Here is a 20,479-nt window from a genome sequence, read left to right on the forward strand (position 1 = left end):
TTTTTTTGATTGGACAATTAATAGTTTGCTACTGATGCCATCAGCAGCCGCTTCATGGAAGTGTCATGCACTTATTTTATTTTTTATTTTTTTTTATGCAATCAGGTGTTTTTTTAAACTTTTTTATGAGCAAAAAAAAAAACAACTAAAAAAACCCCCAAAACTCTACATATGAACAACAACTTGGATTCCCATAGAAATGAATTTGAAGAGTTTTCCAGGCGTCTTTTCAGCAGTCTTTAAGGAGGATCTACTCAAAATAAAAAATCCGTAAAAAATTCCTTGTCAACAAATTGAGCGCCCCCACATCAGGTCAATGGGGTACCCGGTCCTTATCAGTTCTGGGGATGTCACGGTGGCTTGACCCAGTCCGTGGCCCTTTGAGAGGCGTCTAATTAAAGGGGTAGTTTGTACGGTGTTCGTGACGCCACCTGTGGTATTCGGTCAGGATGACCGACGCTGCTGAGGGGTCCGCTGGGAAGATGTTATGGCAGCTAGATGGTATACCTTCCCACAGGTGAAGTGTGTCCCCAGGGCTTCCCGGTGTGTAGATGGTGATAGTATAAGACGCGGTGAATAACGAGGACACAGGGTTGCAGTCTCTTTACCTTTTACTGAAGGCTTCAGCATCCACAGTCCAGAGCACTGGTCACAGGGCTGGCTGAGACTGGCCGGTCCAAAGGCACATCCAGAGTTCCCCTATCCAGGTGGAAATCAGTAGCCTTCCTACTAGCGCCTGTGTGTTGTAGAACCTCCCTGCTGAGCACCACGGGATAGTCCTCACAACTGTCGTGTATATTTCTGATGTTATCTCTCTCTCTGTCCCCCACATGGTATGGATAGGACAACCCGTATGACGGGGTAGGCCTGGGGCTTGTTTGTAGGGACCCTAGAGACGCCCCAACCCCCACAATTTGCCTCAGTGTCTTCTTAGGTATTAAGGTCGGGCAGCCAACTTGGAATTGACTGTCCTGCCGGTCTCTGAAGTAATGCGTAGAGTCAATTACTCCCTCGGTGTTCCGGCCACCGGCTACGCGCCTCAGAAGGAGGCTGCCGATCTTGGGGCAGAACTCCTCCCGGTATTATCTCCTTGTGCTGTGACCTCGTTTCTCACTCTCCACAATATACTTCGCTTCGTGTCCTTTCTTAGGATGCTGCCGCACGTAGGGGCAGGCGCAGCTCCGTAACGTTCTATCTCGTGCTTGGCCTCAGTCAGGATCCCACCCCTGACAGGGACCCTCTGTCTGCAGCTCCGATGTTCCTCCTTTCCCCCTGTCTGCCTGACAGGTCCTCTCTGGGTCAAACCCAGGCAGCTTCTCACTGACTTCCTATCCAACCCCCAAGTTTTACCCGAGTGTGAGGAGTGCCCTAATAGATAGAAGCAAGGCTCCCCCTGGTGGACTGGAGTGTGAAGTGTAGTGTGTGACTTGTGATACCTGGCAAAGTGAACTCCTTGTTGTGAACTATAGTTCTTGGCTCCCTCTTGTGGTCATTAGCGGTATGGCACTTTGAGTGTAGCTTTGTTTAAAATGTGATTCCTGATTTTGCTGGAAGCTCAAGGGGGGCTTTTATCCTCCCCCCACACCGTTAGTCGGTGCGGGGGTTCTTGGATATTCAGCGTGGATATTTTGTAGGGTTTTTTGCTGACCGTATAAGTCATCTTTCTATTTTCTGCTCTTAGTCAGTGGGCCTCTCTTTGCTAAATCTAGTTCATTCTTACGTTTGTCATTTCTTCTTACCTCACCATTATTATTTGTTGGGGGCTTGTATTATAACTTTGGGGTCCTTTCTCTTGAGGCAAGAGAGGTCTTATTTTCTCTGAAAGGGTTAGTTAGTTCTCCGGCTGGCGCGAGACGTCTAGAACCAACATAGGTACGTTCCCCGGCTGCTGCTAGTTGTTTGTGTTAGGATCAGGTATACGGTCAGCCTAGTTACCACTTCCCTATGAGCTGGTTTTTTGTGTTTGCAGACTTAGCTGGTACTCCTGAGATCCTCTGCCATTAGGATCATAACAGTAATCCAGGCCTAAAAAGTGCATTGCTGAAGCGGGACTATAAGAAAAGAAGTCTGAGGTTTTTTTTGTTTTTTTTTCTTCCTCCCCTTTATCTCTGAGTGGCTTGAAGCTCTGCTGCAGACATGAATGTTCAGACTCTGATTACTAGTGTGGATCAGCTTGCTGCACGAGTGCAGGGCATTCAGGATTTTGTTATTAGCAGTCCTATGTCAGAGCCTAAGATTCCTATTCTTGAGCTGTTCTCTCGAGATCGATTTAAATTTGGGAATTTTAGGAATAATTGTAAATTGTTTCTATCTTTGAGACCTCGTTCATCTGGAGACTCAGCTCAACAAGTTAAAATTGTTATCTCCTTCTTGCGTGGCGACCCTCAGGATTGGGCTTTCTCATTGGCGCCAGGAGATCCGGCATTGGCAAATATTGATGCGTTTTTTCTGGCGCTCGGATTGCTTTATGAGGAGCCCAATCTTGAAATACAGGCAGAAAAAGCATTGCTGGCTATCTCTCAGGGCCAGGATGAAGCTGAGGTGTACTGCCAAAAATTTCGGAAATGGTCCGTGCTTACTCAATGGAATGAGTGTGCTCTGGCCGCAAATTTCAGAAATGGCCTTTCTGAAGCCATTAAGAATGTGATGGTGGGTTTTCCCATTCCTACAAGTCTGAATGATTCTATGGCTCTGGCCATCCAGGTTGATCGGCGTTTGCGGGAGCGCAAAACTGCTAATCCTCTGGCGGTGTTGTCTGAACGGACGCCTGACTCAATGCAATGTGATAGAATTCAGACTAGAACCGAACGGCAAAATCATAGACGTCAGAATGGGTTGTGTTTTTACTGTGGTGATTCTACACATGTTATATCAGCATGCTCTAAACGGCCATCAAAGTTTGTTAGTCCTGTCACCATTGGTAATTTACAGCCTAAGTTCATTTTGTCTGTGACTTTGATTTGCTCGTTATCTTCCTACCCTGTTATGGCATTTGTGGATTCAGGTGCTGCCCTGAGTCTTATGGATTTATCATTTGCCAAGCGCTGTGGTTTTGTCCTGGAGCCTTTGGTTAATCCTATTCCTCTTAGAGGAATTGATGGTACGCCATTGGCGGAGAATAAACCGCAGTATTGGACACAAGTGACCATGTGCATGTCTCCTGAACATCAGGAGGTGATTCGTTTTCTTGTTTTGCATAAAATGCAGGATTTGGTCGTTCTGGGTCTGCCATGGTTACAGACCCATAATCCAGTTTTGGATTGGAAGGCAATGTCTGTGTCAAGTTGGGGTTGTCAGGGAATTCATTGCGATTCCTCGTCGGTGTCTATTGCTTCTTCTACTCCTTCTGAAGTCCCTGAGTATTTGTTGGACTATCAGGATGTATTCAGTGAGTCCAGGTCCAGTGCTCTTCCTCCTCATAGGGACTGTGACTGCGCTATAGATTTGATTCCAGGTAGTAAATTTCCTAAGGGACGACTATTTAATCTGTCGGTACCTGAGCATGCCGCGATGCGTTCTTATATAAAGGAGTCTTTAGAGAAGGGACATATTCGTCCATCCTCTTCCCCTCTTGGTGCGGGATTCTTTTTTGTGGCCAAGAAAGACGGCTCTTTGAGACCGTGTATAGACTATCGGCTTTTGAATAAAATCACTGTCAAATTTCAGTATCCTCTGCCACTATTGTCGGACTTGTTTGCCAGGATTAAGGGTGCCAAGTGGTTCACCAAGATAGATCTTCGTGGTGCGTACAACCTTGTGCGCATTAAGCAGGGAGATGAATGGAAAACTGCGTTCAATACGCCCGAAGGTCATTTTGAGTACTTGGTGAAGCCTTTTGGGCTTTCTAATGCCCCCTCAGTGTTTCAGTCCTTTATGCATGACATTTTCCGGAAGTATCTGGATAAATTTATGATTGTTTATCTGGATGATATTCTGGTTTTCTCTGATGATTGGGATTCTCATGTAAAGCAGGTCAGGATGGTGTTTCAGGTTTTGCGTGATAATGCTTTGTTTGTGAAGGGCTCGAAGTGTCTCTTTGGAGTGCAGAAGGTTCCCTTTTTGGGTTTTATCTTCTCCCCTTCTGCGGTGGAGATGGACCCAGTCAAGGTCCGAGCTATTCATGATTGGACTCAACCCACGTCCGTTAAGAGTCTTCAGAAGTTCTTGGGTTTTGCTAATTTCTACCGTCGTTTTATTGCTAATTTTTCTAGCATTGTAAAACCTTTGACGGATATGACCAAGAAAGGTTCTGATGTTGCTAATTGGGCTCCTGCGGCCGTGGAGGCTTTCCGGGAGCTGAAGCGCTGGTTTACTTCGGCGCCTGTTTTGTGCCAGCCTGATGTCTCACTTCCCTTTCAGGTTGAAGTAGACGATTCTGAGATCGGTGCAGGGGCTGTTTTGTCGCAGAAAGGCTCTGGTTGCTCTGTGATGAGACCATGTGCTTTTCTTTCTAGGAAGTTTTCGCCTGCTGAGCGGAACTATGATGTTGGTAATCGGGAGTTGTTGGCTATGAAGTGGGCATTTGAGGAGTGGCGTCATTGGCTCGAGGGAGCTAAGCATCGTGTGGTGGTCTTGACTGATCATAAAAATCTGATGTATCTCGAGTCTGCTAAATGCCTGAATCCTAGACAGGCTCGTTGGTCGTTGTTTTTCTCCCGTTTTGACTTTGTGGTCTCGTACCTGCCTGGTTCAAAGAATGTGAAGGCTGATGCTCTTTCTAGGAGTTTTGTGCCTGACTCTCCTGGAGTCGCAGAGCCAGCGGGTATTCTTAAAGAGGGAGTAATCTTGTCGGCCATTTCTCCTGATTTGCGACGTGTGTTGCAGAGATTTCAGGCTGGTAGACCTGACTCTTGCCCACCTGACAGACTGTTTGTTCCTGATAAATGGACCAGTAGAGTTATTTCCGAGGTTCATTCCTCAGTGTTGGCAGGCCAACCTGGGATTTTTGGTACCAGAGATTTGGTGGCTAGGTCCTTTTGGTGGCCGTCCCTGTCACGGGATGTGCGATCTTTTGTGCAGTCCTGTGGGATTTGTGCTCGGGCTAAGCCTTGCTGTTCTCGTGCCAGCGGGTTACTTTTGCCCTTGCCCGTCCCGAAGAGGCCTTGGACGCACATTTCCATGGATTTCATTCCAGATCTTCCGGTGTCTCAAGGAATGTCTGTCATCTGGGTGGTCTGTGATCGTTTTTCCAAGATGGTCCATTTGGTGCCCTTGCCTAAGTTGCCTTCATCTTCCGATTTGGTTCCTTTGTTCTTTCAGAATGTGGTTCGTTTGCACAGCATTCCTGAGAATATCGTGTCTGACAGAGGATCCCAGTTTGTGTCCAGATTCTGGCGATCCTTTTGTGCTAGGATGGGCATCGATTTGTCATTTTCATCTGCCTTTCATCCTCAGACTAATGGCCAAACGGAGCGAACTAATCAGACGCTGGAGGCTTATTTGAGATGTTTTGTTTCTGCGGATCAGGATGATTGGGTGACTTTCTTGCCACTGGCTGAGTTTGCCCTTAATAATCGGGCAAGTTCCGCTACTTTGGTTTCGCCAATTTTCTGCAACTCTGGTTTTCATCCGCGGTTTTCCTCGGGTCATGTTGAACCTTCTGACTGTCCTGGGGTGGATTCCGTGGTGGATAGGTTGCAGCGGATTTGGAATCTTGTGGTGGACAACTTGAAGTTGTCACAGGAGAAGGCTCAGCGCTTTGCCAACCGCCGCCGCGGTGTGGGTCCCCGACTTCGTGTTGGGGATTTGGTTTGGTTGTCTTCTCGGTATGTCCCTCTGAAGGTTTCCTCTCCTAAGTTTAAGCCTCGCTTTATTGGTCCTTATAACATTTTGGAAGTCCATAATCCGGTGTCGTTTGCCATTCACAATATGTTCCATAGGTCTTTGTTACGGCGGTACGTGGTGCCTATGGTTCCTGCTGTTGAGCCTCCTGCTCCGGTGTTGGTTGAGGGCGAGTTGGAGTATGTGGTGGAGAAGATCTTGGACTCTCGTCTCTCTAGACGGAGGCTTCAGTATCTGGTCAAATGGAAGGGCTATGTGTCATGATTCCCAATGGCAAGGGAACAGAGAAAAAACGGACTAGCTCTAGGAAGATGGAAACTAAGGTAACCGCGATGCTGAACCTACCACGCAACTAATAGTAGCCAGGGGGTGTTCCTACGTTGTTTCTAGACACCTCGCGCCAGCCGGAGATCTAACTACCCCTATCAGAGGAATACACAGACCTGGCTTGCCTCCAGGGAAACCCCAAAAGTCATAGTAGCCCCCCACATATAATGACGGTTAGGTAAGAGGAAAACACAAACGCAGTATGAATATAGATTCAGCACAGTGAGGCCCTCTAACTAGATAGCAGAAAAATACAAAAGAGGACTTCACGGTTACCTAAAAACCCTAAGTAGCCATCCTGAAATTACCTTAACTCCGTTATCAACTCATGACACCGGAGTGGCAATTCCAGCTCGCTAGAGCTTCCAGCAGCACAAGAAACATAAATGCATGCTGGACAAAAAACAAACGTTCAAATGCCAAAGATTCAACTTAGCTGAATTGCAGACTTGGAGCAGGTAGCAAGCAACAGGAGAGCTCAGGTAACATTGACTGCTGGCACTAGAATAACTGAGAAGCCAGCCTAAGTAGGAAACTCCCAATTGCCTGATGAAAACAGGTGCACTGGGAACCCAAGCCACAAGTCAGCAGTACCACAAGTAGCCACCAGAGGGAGCCCAAAAACAGAATTCACAACAGCTATGGTCAGGAGGACAATTCCTGGGTGGTCGCCTCTGATGTTCATGCGGCTGATTTGGTTCGTGCCTTTCACGCTGCTCATCCTGATCGCCCTGGTGGTCTTGGTGAGGGTTCGGTGACCCCTCATTAAAGGGGGGGTACTGTTGTGAACTATAGTTCTTGGCTCCCTCTTGTGGTCATTAGCGGTATGGCACTTTGAGTGTCTTTCCCCAGGTTGGCACTCACCTGCTTCGTTTGGTCTGGGTGTGCCTATATAAACTTCCTGGATACTCTGTATTGTGCCTGGATTCGTTGTTATCAGACCTTGTCTGTTTTCTCCTGTCTCCTGGTCTCCTGATTTTGCAAGATAAGCTAAGTCCTGCTTTCTTATTTTTGTGCATTTGAATTTCCCTTATTTTGTTCCAGCTTTGTTTAAAATGTGATTCCTGATTTTGCTGGAAGCTCAAGGGGGGCTGTTATCCTCCCCCCACACCGTTAGTCGGTGCGGGGGTTCTTGGATATTCAGCGTGGATATTTTGTAGGGTTTTTTGCTGACCGTATAAGTCATCTTTCTATTTTCTGCTATTAGTCAGTGGGCCTCTCTTTGCTAAATCTAGTTCATTCTTACGTTTGTCATTTCTTCTTACCTCACCGTTATTATTTGTTGGGGGCTTGTATTATAACTTTGGGGTCCTTTCTCTTGAGGCAAGAGAGGTCTTATTTTCTCTGAAAGGGTTAGTTAGTTCTCCGGCTGGCGCGAGACGTCTAGAACCAACGTAGGTACGTTCCCCGGCTGCTGCTAGTTGTTTGTGTTAGGATCAGGTATACGGTCAGTCAAGTTACCACTTCCCTATGAGCTGGCTTTTTGTGTTTGCAGACTTAGCTGGTACTCCTGAGATCCTCTGCCATTAGGATCATAACACTCCTTTAGTACCATCAGACGTAATATCACTCCCCCTGGTGGAAGAGTGACACTACTGCAGCAACCAGGACTCTGGGGCGCTGCACTCCCCCCCCCCCTATTAAATCCAGTACTCCCGGACTGGGAAAAGAAGAACAACAATACATGTTAGCAAAAGACATACAAACATTTTTGGAATGCTGTAAACAAATTAATTTAACAGTGCTTCCCTTTATGGGAGGTGAGGACATTTGAACGTTACAAACAAGAACATGTTTACATTGTGCAAAGACAAATTGAAAACAATTATTATCTATATATGGAACCAATTACCCATACAGGTATTCTACCTACTAAGTGCTATAACTATAATTTAACATTCTTCTTTCTCTAAGTGCAAAGTCTATCAACCATCTATCTATGGCTCTCTAGAGGACTCACTAACCCCTACGGGTTCACTTTATTGACTCCTTTTGTCCTCAATTTTATTTAAAGTACATCATTAAACATTTTACTCTCAACAGTTATCAAACATTTCTTATCACTAGCTTTCTAACTACATACTATTACTATGTAAAACATTAATACTATCTATTTAAGGCAACATTATCACTTTTAGGCAAAGTGCAACAACTAACATTCCCTTTAAGAGGAAACCAAGTCTTTTCTGAGGTAGTGCAAACAATCAATTTGCAAGTCAGTTATCAACTTGTAAAACAACAAGAACTTTCACGCTGTAATCAGGAACAGTCTCTTCAAAAAGCTCTTCTTTGTAAAACCAGTAGAGAGCACCTTTAAGAAGGTGCAAACTATGTACAAAAGCAGTTTGTGAATCATTTACCGTCCATGATTCGGCAGTTCTTTAGAAAAGTAGGAAAACTTTGTGCAATACTTGAAACAATAGGGTTCCCGGGTAAACAAAGGGATCCCTTTAAGAAGAATAACCCTGAACAGGTTTTAAGCAACAAAGAAACAAACAGGAACAGTTTTAAATAAAACTATGTACATCCTCAGGTTTCCGAGGTTTATTCTCATAGTAGGTTGCAAGACATCAGTCGGTAATGAACACTTCCTAACCGGGGAAGCTTCGGCTCCGTGCTCTCGTCCGATGCAGTGTCAATGTCATTGGTTCGTCTCTCAGGTGCGGTCAAGTCACTAGAGGTCTGGGTTCGAATGTCAGTTTTGGTAGCAAGTTCAGTAGTGGAAATGGTGCACACAGTGGTGGTAGTGTTAGGACTTGTCAGTTCAGAGTTAGTCTTAGTCAGGGCAGCAGGTGGCGCTACAGAGTGTCCACATCGCTTAACGTTCCGAGCGTACCAATCTTGTCCACTCCGATGGCGGGTGTAGGTCACCTGGTCCCCCCTGCGTAAGATCCGGTTCCGATACCCGTCGCGGAATTGGACCTCCACTGTTGTGAATTGGATTATTTGGCTCCCTCTTGTGGTCACTAGCGACATGACACCTTGAGTTTCTTTCCTCAGCTTGGTTCCACCTGGCTCGTTAGTTCAGGGGTGTTGCTATGTAAGCTTCCTGGATTTTCAGTCTGGTGCCTGGCATCGTTGTAATCAGTTCCTTTCTGTTTGCTCCAGTCTGCTGGTCCTGGTTCTTGCAAAATTAAGCTAAGTCCTGCTTTCTTGTTTTTTGGCTATTTGCATTGCTTTGATTTTTGTCCAGCTTGTACTAAATGTGATTCCTGATATTGCTGGAAGCTCTAGGGGGCTGGTATTCTCCCCCCGGGCCGTTAGACGGTTCGGGGGTTCTTGAATATCCAGCGTGGAAATTTTGTTAGGGTTTTTTTGCTGACCGTATAAGATATCTTACTATATTCTGCTATTAGTCAGTGGGCCTCTCTTTGCTAAATACCTAGTTCATTCTTACGTTTGTCTTTTCTTCTTACCTCACCGTTATTATTTGTTGGGGGCTTGTATCTAACTTTTGGGGTCTTTTCTCTGGAGGCAAGAAAGGTCTATTGTTTCCCTTCTAGGGTTAGTTAGTTCTCCGGCTGGCGCGAGACGTCTAGAACCAATGTAGGTACGTTCCCCGGCTGCTGTTATTTGTGGTGTTAGGATCAGGTATACGGTCAGCCTAGTTACCACTCCCTATGAGCTAGCTTTTTGTGTTTGCAGACTTGGTACTACTTCTGAGACCCTCTGCCATTGGGGTCATAACAGTATGCCAGGCCAAAGGTGAATGTTTAATGCATTGCAGAAGTGGGATAATAAGAAAGGAAATTCTGAGTTTTTTGTTTTTTTTTCCTTCTTCCTCCCCTTTACCTCAGAGTGGCTTGTGCTTGCTGCAGACATGAATGTCCATACTTTGATTACTAGTGTGGATCAGCTTGCTGCTCGTGTGCAGGGTATACAAGATTTTGTTACCAGTAGTCCTATGTCTGAACCAAAAATACCTATTCCTGAGTTGTTCTCTGGAGATCGATTTAGGTTTAGGAATTTCAGGAATAATTGTAAATTGTTTCTATCTCTGAGACCCCGTTCATCTGGAGACTCAGCTCAGCAAGTTAAAATTGTAATCTCTTTCTTGCGGGGCGACCCTCAGGATTGGGCTTTCTCGTTAGCGCCAGGAGATCCGGCATTGGCAAATATTGATGCGTTTTTTTCTGGCGCTCGGATTGCTTTACGAGGAACCCAATCTTGAAATTCAGGCAGAAAAAGCCTTGCTGGCTATCTCTCAGGGCCAGGATGAAGCTGAAGTGTATTGCCAAAAATTTCGGAAATGGTCCGTGCTTACTCAGTGGAATGAGTGTGCTCTGGCCGCAAATTTCAGAAATGGCCTTTCCGAAGCCATTAAGAATGTGATGGTGGGTTTTTCCATTCCTACAAGTCTGAATGATTCCATGGCCCTGGCTATTCAAATTGACCGGCGTTTGCGGGAGCGCAAAACCGCTAATCCTCTGGTGGTGTTGTCTGAACAGACACCTGATTTAATGCAATGTGATAGAATTCAGACTAGAAATGAACGGAAAAATCATAGACGTCAGAATGGGTTGTGTTTTTACTGTGGTGATTCTACACATGTTATATCAGTATGCTCTAAACGCCTAACTAGGGTTGTTAGTCCTGTCGCCATTGGTAATTTGCAACCTAAATTTATTTTGTCTGTGACTTTAATTTGCTCATTGTCTTCTTACCCTGTTATGGCGTTTGTGGATTCAGGTGCTGCCCTGAGTCTTATGGATCTGTCATTTGCCAAGCGCTGTGGTTTTGTTCTTGAGCCATTGGTAAATCCTATCCCTCTTAGAGGTATTGATGCTACGCCATTGGCGGAAAATAAACCGCAGTTTTGGACACAAGTAACCATGTGCATGACTCCTGAACATCGGGAGGTGATTCGTTTTCTTGTTCTGCATAAAATGCATGATTTGGTTGTTTTGGGTCTGCCATGGTTACAGACCCATAATCCAGTCTTGGATTGGAAGGCAATGTCTGTGTCAAGTTGGGGCTGTCAGGGAATTCATGGTGATTCCCCGCCGGTGTCTATTGCTTCCTCTACTCCTTCGGAAGTTCCTGAGTATTTGTCTGATTATCAGGATGTATTCAGCGAGTCCAGATCCAGTGCTCTGCCTCCTCATAGGGACTGTGACTGCGCTATAGATTTGATTCCAGGTAGTAAATTTCCTAAGGGAAGATTATTTAATCTGTCTGTACCTGAGCATACCGCAATGCGTTCGTATATCAAGGAGTCTCTGGAGAAGGGGCATATCCGTCCATCCTCTTCCCCTCTTGGTGCTGGATTCTTTTTTGTGGCCAAGAAGGACGGATCTTTGAGACCTTGTATAGATTATCGGCTTCTGAATAAAATCACTGTTAAATTTCAGTATCCTTTGCCTCTGTTGTCTGACTTGTTTGCCCGGATTAAAGGTCCCAAGTGGTTCACCAAGATAGATCTTCGTGGTGCGTACAACCTTGTGCGCATTAAGCAAGGAGATGAATGGAAAACTGCATTTAATATGCCCGAAGGTCATTTTGAGTACTTGGTGATGCCTTTTGGGCTCTCTAATGCTCCTTCAGTGTTTCAGTCCTTTATGCATGACATTTTCCGGAAGTATTTGGATAAATTTATGATTGTTTATCTGGACGATATTCTGTTTTTTTCTGATGATTGGGACTCCCATGTAAAGCAGGTCAGGATGGTGTTTCAGGTTTTGCGTGAGAATGCTTTGTTTGTTAAGGGCTCAAAGTGTCTCTTTGGAGTACAGAAGGTTCCCTTTTTGGGTTTTATTTTTTCCCCTTCTGCGGTGGAGATGGACCCAGTCAAGGTCCGAGCTATTCATGATTGGACTCAACCCACGTCAGTTAAGAGTCTTCAGAAGTTCTTGGGTTTTGCTAACTTCTACCGTCGTTTTATCGCTAACTTTTCTAGCGTTGTTAAACCTTTGACGGATATGACCAAGAAAGGTTCTGATGTTGCTAACTGGGCTCCTGCAGCCGTGGAAGCTTTCCAAGAGCTGAAATGCTGGTTTACTTTGGCGCCTGTTTTGTGCCAGCCTGATGTCTCACTTCCCTTTCAGGTTGAAGTGGATGCTTCTGAGATCGGGGCAGGGGCCGTTTTGTCGCAGAGAGGCCCTGGTAGCTCTGTAATGAGACCATGTGCTTTTTTCTCTAGGAAGTTTTCGCCTGCTGAGCAGAATTATGATGTTGGCAATTGAGAGTTGTTGGCCATGAAGTGGGCATTTGAGGAGTGGCGTCATTGGCTCGAGGGTGCTAAGCATCGTGTGGTGGTCTTGACTGATCACAAAAATCTGATGTATCTCGAGTCTGCTAAACGCCTGAATCCTAGACAGGCCCGTTGGTCATTGTTTTTCTCCCGTTTTGACTTCGTGGTCTCGTATTTACCAGGTTCAAAGAATGTGAAGGCTGATGCTCTTTCAAGGAGCTTTGTGCCTGACTCTCCTGGAGTCGCAGAGCCAGTTGGTATTCTTAAAGAGGGAGTAATCTTGTCAGCCATTTCTCCGGATTTGCGACGTGTGTTGCAGAGATTTCAGGCTGGTAGACCTGACTCTTGTCCACCTGACAGACTGTTTGTTCCTGATAAGTGGACCAGCAGAGTCATTTCCGAGGTTCATTCCTCGGTGTTGGCAGGGCATCCGGGAATTTTTGGCACCAGAGATTTGGTGGCTAGGTCCTTTTGGTGGCCTTCCTTGTCACGGGATGTGCGGTCATTTGTGCAGTCCTGTGGGACTTGTGCTCGGGCTAAGCCTTGCTGTTCTCGCACCAGCGGGTTGCTCTTGCCCTTGCCTGTCCCGAAGAGGCCTTGGACACACATTTCCATGGATTTCATTTCAGATCTTCCGGTGTCTCAGGGCATGTCTGTCATCTGGGTGGTATGTGATCGCTTTTCCAAGATGGTCCATTTGGTGTCTTTGCCTAAGCTGCCTTCCTCTTCCGATCTGGTTCCTTTATTCTTTCAGAATGTGGTTCGTTTGCACGGCATTCCTGAGAATGTCGTGTCTGACAGAGGATCCCAGTTTGTTTCCAGGTTCTGGCGATCCTTTTGTGCTAGGATGGGCATTGATTTGTCATTTTCGTCTGCCTTTCATCCTCAGACTAATGGCCAAACTGAGCGAACAAATCAGACTCTGGAGGCTTATTTGAGGTGTTTTGTTTCTGCAGATCAGGATGATTGGGTGACCTTCTTGCCATTGGCTGAGTTTGCCCTTAATAAACGGACTAGTTCCGCTACTTTGGTTTCGCCATTTTTCTGCAACTCTGGCTTTCATCCTCGTTTTTCCTCGGGACATGTTGAGCCCTCTGACTGTCCTGGGGTGGATTCTGTGGTGGATAGGTTGCAGCGGATCTGGAATCATGTGGTGGACAACTTGAAGTTGTCACAGGAGAAGGCGCAGCGTTTTGCCAACCGCCGCCGCGGTGTGGGTCCCCGACTTCGTGTTGGGGATTTGGTGTGGCTGTCTTCTCGGTTTGTTCCTATGAAGGTCTCCTCTCCTAAATTTAAGCCTCGTTTCATCGGTCCCTATAAGATTTTGGAAATCCTTAATCCAGTGTCCTTTCGCTTGGATCTTCCGGTGTCGTTTGCCATTCACAACGTGTTCCATAGGTCTTTGTTGCGGCACTACGTTGTGCCTGTGCTTCCTTCTGTTGAGCCTCCTGCTCCGGTGTTGGTTGAGGGCGAGTTGGAGTACGTGGTGGAGAAGATATTGGATTCTCGTCTCTCCAGACGGAGGCTTCAGTATCTGGTCAAGTGGAAGGGCTATGGTCAGGAGGATAATTCCTGGGTGGTCGCCTCTGATGTTCATGCGGCCGATTTGGTTCGTGCCTTTCACGCTGCTCATCCTGATCATCCTGGTGGTCTTGGTGAGGGTTCGGTGACCCCTCCTTAAGGGGGGGGTACTGTTGTGAATTGGATTATTTGGCTCCCTCTTGTGGTCACTAGCGACATGACACCTTGAGTTTCTTTCCTCAGCTTGGTTCCACCTGGCTCGTTAGTTCAGGGGTGTTGCTATGTAAGCTTCCTGGATTTTCAGTCTGGTGCCTGGAATCGTTGTAATCAGTTCCTTTCTGTTTGCTCCAGTCTGCTGGTCCTGGTTCTTGCAAAATTAAGCTAAGTCCTGCTTTCTTGTTTTTTGGCTATTTGCATTGCTTTGATTTTTGTCCAGCTTGTACTAAATGTGATTCCTGATATTGCTGGAAGCTCTAGGGGGCTGGTATTCTCCCCCCGGGCCGTTAGACGGTTCGGGGGTTCTTGAATATCCAGCGTGGAAATTTTGTTAGGGTTTTTTTGCTGACTGTATAAGATATCTTACTATATTCTGCTATTAGTCAGTGGGCCTCTCTTTGCTAAATACCTAGTTCATTCTTACGTTTGTCTTTTCTTCTTACCTCACCGTTATTATTTGTTGGGGGCTTGTATCTAACTTTTGGGGTCTTTTCTCTGGAGGCAAGAAAGGTCTATTGTTTCCCTTCTAGGGTTAGTTAGTTCTCCGGCTGGCATGAGACGTCTAGAACCAACGTAGGCACGTTCCCCGGCTGCTGTTATTTGTGGTGTTAGGATCAGGTATACGGTCAGCCTAGTTACCACTCCCTATGAGCTAGCTTTTTGTGTTTGCAGACTTGGTACTACTTCTGAGACCCTCTGCCATTGGGGTCATAACACTCCACGTCATAGCTGGCAACAAAGATCTCAGTCGGTAGTCCCGGCTCTTGTATAAAGCCCCAACCCCTTTTCGGGTGAAAGGCTAATACGGTTCCTTGTTTCACCGAGTTCTTATTACCGCGTTCGGTCTTTGGCTTTTGTACTTTCGGTGGGTCATTTTGTTCTGTCTCCTTTCTGTTTTTCCAGTGTGAAATTAAGCATTGTTTGTATTGCTCCCAGGTGAGCACAGCAATATAGGTACCTTCTTGTTTGGACCCGTCCGGTCTAGTCTTTGGAGTGTCCCACTTAAAGATCACCCCCTCCGAGCTCACGTCTAACGGTTCGCCCATAGATGTCGGTAACGGGGGCAGTATCCCTTCTATCTTGCCCAGAGCCGTCACGACTAGTTCGGCAGCAGGTGGTTGGTCACAGTCGGGGTGGGGAGCGGTCACCGGAGCAGGATCGGTCGGTGGGGCAGGAGCGTTTCCCGTACCTGCGTCTAATGTAGTTACATCGATGTCGATCCGCTCCGCTGATGAGGACACTGGAGTTGGCAGCGGCTCGGGCCATGGTTCTTCCAAGGCGACCTTCTTGCACAGCTCCGACTTCCATTTCTTCACTGTGGTTGGTTCTTCGTCCAGGAGCTGATGGCTCGGCCCCTCCACCGGCGGGTCCCAGGAATTCGGATCCTCCAGTAGTGGCAGGTTCGGGTCCACCTCCGGTCGACTGAGACAGTCCTGGGTCACTCCGTCGTCGTTCAGGCACTCGCTGGTCGCCCTCACTGCCTCGAGGTCAGCGGCCGCACATGCACGTTGCTCCTCCATTTTCTGGGGGTGGAGCTCCTTCGCTTCGGGGCACGTCGTCTTCTCGCAGCAGTAGTCGGAGGGGGCGGTCTGTCATGTTCCCAATGGCAGGGAATCTGAACAACAGAACACAGGCAAAAAACAGGACGAGCTCTAGGGTGATGGAACCTGAGCTGACCGCGATCCTGAACCTCAACTCACAACTAGCAGCAGCCGGGGAGCGTTCCTGGGGGGACTCTAGACGCCTCGTGCCAGCCGGAGATCTAGCTTCCCCTATCAGAAGAATAACAGACCTCGCTTGCCTCCAGAGAAATGTACCCACAGAAATAGCAGCCCCCCACATATAATGACGGTGAAATGAGAGGAAGGCACAAACGTAGTTATGAAAATAGATTCAGCAAAAATGAGGCCCGCTAAAAGCTAGATAGCAGAGGATACAAAAGGTGAACTGCGCGGTCAGCTTAAAACCCTTCAAAATACCATCCTGAAATTACTTGAACTCATGTGCCAACTCATGGTAAATGAGTGGTAATTTCAGCCCACTAGAGCAACCAGCCACAGAAAATTACATATCTGCAAGCTGGACTAAAAAACATGAAAACAAACATGAAACAGGGAAATCCAGACTTAGCTTGTCTTGAAGGCTTTAGGAGCAGGTAGCAAAGGTAACAGAGACACACTGATACATTGATAGCCGGCAAGGGAATGACAGGAAAGCCAGGTTAAATAGGAAACACCCAGCCTCTGATGGACAGGTGGAAACCAGAGACCGCAACCCACCAAAGTCACCCAGTACCAGTTGTGTCGTGATTCCCAATGGCAGGGACTTAGGCAAAAAACGGACAAGCTCTAGGAAGGATGGTATCTTAGGTAACCGCGATACTGAACCTAACACGCAACTAAAAGTAGCCAGGGGGTGTGCCTACGTTGTCTCTAGACACCTCGCGCCAGCCGGAGATCTAACTACCCCTAGTAGAGGAATACACAGACCTGACTTGCCTCCAGGGAAACCCCAAAGGTTATAGTAGCCCCCCACATATAAAAACGGTTAGGTAAGAGGAAAACACAAACGCAGTATGAATATAGTTTCAGCAAAGCGAGGCCCTCTGACTAGATAGCGGAATATACAAAAGAGGACTTCGCGGTCACCTCAAAACCCTGAACAGCCATCCTGGAATTACCTTAACTCCGTTGTCAACTCATGACACCGGAGTAGCAATTCCAGATCACTAGAGCTTCCAGCCGCACAAGATATGTAAGTGCATGCTGGACAAAACAAACACAAAAAGCCAAAGATTCAACTTAGCTGACTTGCAGACTTGGAGCAGGAAGCAAGCAACAAGGTGCTCTGATAACATTGATTGCCGGCACTACAATGACTGGGAAGCCAGACTAAATAGGAGACTCCCAATTTCCTAATGGAAACAGGTGCACTGGAAAAAACAAGACACCAGTCAACCAGTACCACCAGTAACCACCAGAGGGAGCCCAAAAACAGAATTCACAACAGTACCCCCCCCCTTAAGGAGGGGGCACCGAACCCTCATGAGAACCACCAGGGCGATCTGGATGCGCCCTATGAAAGGCGCGAACCAAATCAGAAGCATGAACATCAGAGGCAGTCACCCAAGAATTATCCTCCTGACCGTATCCCTTCCATTTAACCAAATACTGAAGTCTCCGTCTGGAAATGCGAGAGTCCAAAATCTTCTCCACAACATACTCCAATTCACCCTCCACCAGCACAGGAGCAGGAGGCTCAACAGAAGGAACAACCGGTACCTCGTACCTCCGCAACAACGACCGATGGAAGACATTATGAATGGTGAAAGATGCTGGTAGATCCAAACGAAAAGATACAGGATTAAGAATCTCCAAAATCTTATAAGGACCTATAAACCGAGGCTTAAACTTAGGAGAGGAGACCTTCATAGGGACAAAACGAGAAGACAACCACACCAAGTCCCCAACACGGAGATGATGACCCACACGACGATGACGATTAGCAAACTGCTGAGTCTTCTCCTGAGACAGCTTCAAATTGTCCACCACATGACTCCAAATCTGGTGCAGTCTATCCACCACAGTGTCCACTCCAGGACAATCCGAAGATTCCACCTGGCCAGATGAAAAACGAGGGTGAAACCCTGAATTGCAAAAGAAAGGAGAAACCAGAGTGGCAGAACTGGCCCGATTATTGAGGGCAAACTCTGCCAACGGCAAAAAGGCGACCCAATCATCCTGATCAGCAGACACAAAACACCTCAAATAAGTCTCCAAGGTCTGATTAGTTCGCTCCGTCTGGCCATTAGTCTGCGGATGGAACGCAGACGAAAAAGACAAATCAATGCCCATCCTGGCACAGAACGCTCGCCAGAACCTGGACACAAATTGAGATCCCCTGTCAGAAACGATGTTTTCCGGGATACCATGTAAACGAACCACATTCTGAAAAAACAAAGGAACCAACTCCGATGAAGAAGGCAATTTGGGCAAGGGTACCAAATGAACCATCTTAGAAAAACGGTCACACACCACCCAAATGACCGACATTTTCTGAGAAACCGGGAGATCCGAGATAAAGTCCATAGAGATGTGCGTCTACGGCCTCTTCGGAATAGGCAAGGACAACAACAATCCACTAGCCCGAGAACAGCAAGGCTTGGCCCGAGCACAAACATCACAAGACTGCACAAAGGTACGCACATCCCGAGACAAGGAAGGCCACCAGAAGGATCTGGCCACCAAATCTCTGGTACCAAAAATTCCAGGGTGGCCTTCCAACACAGAAGAATGAACCTCTGAGATGACTCTACTGGTCCACTCATCTGGAACGAACAATCTCCCAGGCGGACAACGATCAGGCCTATCAGTCTGAAACTCCTGCAAAGCACGCCGCAAGTCTGGTGAGACAGCAGACAAAATCACTCCATCCTTAAGGATACCCGTAGGCTCAGAATCCCCAGAGGAGTCAGGCTCAAAACTCCTAGAAAGAGCATCTGCCTTCACATTTTTCTAGCCCGGCAAGTATGAAACCACAAAAATAAACCGGGAGAAAAACAAAGACCAGCGCGCCTGTCTAGGATTCAGACGCCTGGCAGACTCAAGGTAAATCAGATTCTTGTGATCAGTCAAGACCACCACCTGATGTCTAGCACCCTCAAGCCAATGACGCCACTCCTCAAATGCCCACTTCATAGCCAAGAGCTCCCGATTACCGACATCATAATTTCGCTCGGCGGGCGAAAACTTTCGAGAGAAGAATGCACATGGTCTCATCACTGAGCAATCGGGACCTTTCTGCGACAAAACCGCCCCTGCTCCAATCTCGGAAGCATCAACCTCAACCTGAAAAGGGAGCGAAACATCAGGCTGATGCAACACAGGGGCAGAAGAAAAGCGGCGCTTAAGCTCCCGAAAGGCCTCCACAGCCGCAGAGGACCAATTGGCAACATCAGCACCCTTCTTTGTCAAATCAGTCAGAGGTCTAACCACACTTGAAAACCCAGTTATAAATCGACGATAGAAATTAGCAAAGCCCAAGAACTTCTGAAGACTCTTCAGGGAAGTAGGCTGCGTCCAATCACAAATAGCCCGAACCTTGACAGGATCCATCTCAACAGAAGAAGGGGAAAAAATATACCCCAAAAAGGAGATCTTCTGAACCCCAAAAATACACTTTGAACCCTTTACAAACAAAGAATTGGACCGCAAAACCTGAAAAACCTTCCTAACCTGTTGAACATGCGACTCCCAGTCATCCGAAAAAATCAAAATATCATCCAAATACACAATCATAAATTTATCCAGGTATTTACGGAAAATATCGTGCATAAAGGACTGAAAGACTGAAGGAGCATTAGAAAGACCAAAAGGCATTACCAAATACTCAAAATGGCCCTCGGGCGTATTAAATGCAGTTTTCCACTCATCTCCCTGCTTAATCCGCACCAAATTATACGCACCCCGAAGATCAACCTTAGAGAACCACTTTGCCCCTTTAATACGAGCAAATAAATCAGTCAATAGTGGCAAAGGATACTGATATTTGACTGTAATCTTATTCAACAAGCGATAATCAATACAGGGCCTCAGGGAGCCATCTTTTTTACCCACGAAAAAAAAAACTGCTCCTAAAGGGGATGAGGATGGACGGATATGTCCCTTTTCCAAGGACTCCTTAATATACTCTCGCATAGCAGCATGCTCAGGCACAGACAGATTGAACAAACGACCCTTGGGAAACTTGCTGCCAGGAATCAAGTCTATAGCACAATCACAATCCCTGTGAGGAGGGAGCGAACTAAGTTTAGGCTCCTCAAAAACATCACAAAAATCAGACAAAAATGCCGGAATTTCAGAGGGAGTAGATGAAGCAATGGAAACCAAAGGTACTTCCCCATGAGCCCCCCGACATCCCCAGCTTAACACAGACATTGTTTTCCAGTCGAGGACTGGATTATGAGTTTGCAACCATGGCAATCCAAGCACTAAGACATCATGCAAGTTATGCAACACAAGGAAGCGAATCACCTCCCGATGGTCAGGAGTCATACACATAGTCACTTGTGTCCAGAATTGTGGTTTATTCCTAGCCAAAGGTGTGGAGTCGATACCCTTCAGAGGGATAGGAACTTCCAAAGGCTCTAGGCTAAACCCACAGCGTCTGGCAAAGGACCAATCCATAAGACTCAAGGAAGCGCCAGAATCCACATAGGCATCCACAGTGATAGATGACAATGAACAAATCAAAGTTACAGACAAAATAAACTTAGATTGTAAGGTGCCAATTGAAAAAGACTTATCAACCTTTTTTGTGCGTTCAGAGCATGCTGATATAACATGAGCAGAATCACCACAGTAGAAGCACAACCCATTTTTGCGCCTATAATTCTGCCGTTCACCTCTGGACAGAATTCTATCACATTGCATAATCTCTGGTGCC

Source organism: Ranitomeya variabilis, chromosome 4 (assembly GCF_051348905.1).
Source record: "Ranitomeya variabilis isolate aRanVar5 chromosome 4, aRanVar5.hap1, whole genome shotgun sequence".
Classification (NCBI taxonomy): Eukaryota; Metazoa; Chordata; class Amphibia; order Anura; family Dendrobatidae; genus Ranitomeya; species Ranitomeya variabilis.